The sequence below is a fragment of the Arachis ipaensis genome, chromosome B6, assembly GCF_059453495.1.
Source record: "Arachis ipaensis isolate K30076 ecotype BB chromosome B6, ASM5945349v1, whole genome shotgun sequence".
In the NCBI taxonomy this organism is placed as follows: domain Eukaryota; kingdom Viridiplantae; phylum Streptophyta; class Magnoliopsida; order Fabales; family Fabaceae; genus Arachis; species Arachis ipaensis.
In genome coordinates this window covers 101297501-101300000 of record NC_142441.1, presented here as the reverse complement: position 1 = coordinate 101300000, position 2500 = coordinate 101297501, and positions in this window count along the sequence as shown.

Here is a 2500-nt window from a genome sequence, read left to right as displayed (position 1 = left end):
GGATGCTGGTGACGTTGCAACGGAGGCAGGGCGCGTTGCAACGTTGGCTGGGAGCGTTGCAACGGAGGCAGGGCGCTTTGCAACGTTGGCCGGGGGCGTCGCAACGGAGGCAGGTCGCGTTGCCACGGTTGCTGGTGACGTTGCAACGGAGGCAGGGCGCGTTGCAACGTTGGCTGGGGGCGTTGCAACGGATGCTGGGGGCGTTGCAACGGATGCTGGGCGCGTTGCAACGTTGGCTGGGGGCAGTGCAACAGATGCTGGGGTCGGTGCAACGTTGGCCGTGCGCATTGCAACGGAGGCAGGGCGCGTTGCAACGGATGCTGGTGACGTTGCAACGGAGGCAGGGCGCGTTGCAACGTTGGCTGGGAGCGTTGCAACGGAGGCAGGGCGCGTTGCAACGTTGGCTGGGGGCGTTGCAACGGATGCTGGGGACGGTGCAACGTTGGCTGGGCGCGTTGCAACGGAGGCAGGGTGCGTTGCAACGGATGCTGGGTTAGGTGCATCGTTGGCTGGTTTCGTTGCAACGGAGGCACCCGCCGTTGCAACGATGGCTCGGAGCGTTGCAACGAAGGAGCCAAATTTTCATATCTCATAATTGGCTCGTGCATTTTTTCTAAAATTTTGAGGGAACCTTGGTAATATTATGTGAAGGCTGCACAAAAAAATCCAGGTCAAAAATCGCACGTTTGCTCTGTTTTTCATTTTTTTTGAATTTCCGGCTTTCCGGGCGGTAAAAAAATCGGCAAAAAAAAATCGGCACGGTGTAAATTCACCAAATTTGGGGGATGGAAAGATCATATTTTTCTAGAGGTAGTTGCAAAAAACGGCGTCAAAATTCGACCTCTAGAGCACTTTCCTTGAGTATGTCTCCTCACGGAAAAGGACGTCTACCCGTGGCACTTTGGTAATGGCTCGGCAGCCTATTATAGGGGGGAGGGGTGTCATGCTGCTGAAACTCGAGTTGCCCAAAGGCTTGCTGGGCGCAATGCCAGCAAGATGCACGTTGCCTTGCCATCCCCTAGGCACACTAGCAAGCACGTTGTGGTTGTGGTGTGCCGCCGGGCTCCCCCGCCCCCCACGGAGGCACCCGCCGTTGCAACGATGGCTCGGAGCGTTGCAACGGAGGAGCCAAATTTTCATATCTCAGAATTGGCTCGTGAATTTTTCGTGAAATTTTGAGGGAACCTTGGTAATATTATGTGAAGGCTGCACAAAAAAATCCAGGTCAAAAATCGCACGTTTGCTCCGTTTTTCATTTTTTTTGAATTTCCGGCTTTCCGGGCGGTAAAAAAATCGGCAAAAAAAATCGGCACGGTGTAAATTCACCAAATTTGGAGGATGGAAAGATCTTATTTTTCTAGAGGTTGTTGCAAAAAACGGCATCAAAATTCGACCTCTAGAGAACTTTCCTTGAGTATGTCTCCTCACGGAAAAGGACGTCTACCCATGGCACTTTGGTAATGGCTCGGCAGCCTATTATAGGGGGGAGGGGTGTCATGCTGCTGAAACTCGAGTTGCCCAAAGGCTTGCTGGGCGCAATGCCAGCAAGATGCACGTTGCCTTGCCATCCCCTAGGCACACTAGCAAGCACGTTGTGGTTGTGGTGTGCCGCCGGGCTCCCCCGCCCCCCACGGAGGCACCCGCCGTTGCAACGATGGCTCGGAGCGTTGCAACGGAGGAGCCAAATTTTCATATCTCAGAATTGGCTCGTGCATTTTTCGTGAAATTTTGAGGGAACCTTGGTAATATTATGTGAAGGCTGCACAAAAAAATCCAGGTCAAAAATCGCAGGTTTGCTCCGTTTTTCATTTTTTTTTGAATTTCCGGCATTCCGGGCGGTAAAAAAATCGTCAAAAAAAATCCACACGGTGTAAATTCACCAAATTTGGAGGATGGAAAGATCTTATTTTTCTAGAGGTTGTTGCAAAAAACGGCGTCAAAATTCGACCTCTAGAGCACTTTCCTTTAGTATGTCTCCTCACGGAAAAGGACGTCTACCCGTGGCACTTTGGTAATGGCTCGGCAGCCTATTATAGGGGGGAGGGGTGTCGTGCTGCTGAAACTCGAGTTGCCCAAAGGCTTGCTGGGCGCAATGCCAGCAAGATGCACGTTGCCTTGCCATCCCCTAGGCACACTAGCAAGCACGTTGTGGTTGTGGTGTGCCGCCGGGGTCCCCCGCCCCCCACGGAGGCACCCGCCGTTGCAACGATGGCTCGGAGCGTTGCAACGGAGGAGCCAAATTTTCATATCTCAGAATTGGCTCGTGCATTTTTCGTGAAATTTTGAGGGAACCTTGGTAATATTATGTGAAGGCTGCACAAAAAAATCCAGGTCAAAAATCGCAGGTTTGCTCCGTTTTTCATTTTTTTTGAATTTCCGGCATTCCGGGCGGTAAAAAAATCATCAAAAAAAATCCACACGGTGTAAATTCACCAAATTTGGAGGATGGAAAGATCTTATTTTTCTAGAGGTTGTTGCAAAAAACGGCGTCAAAATTCGA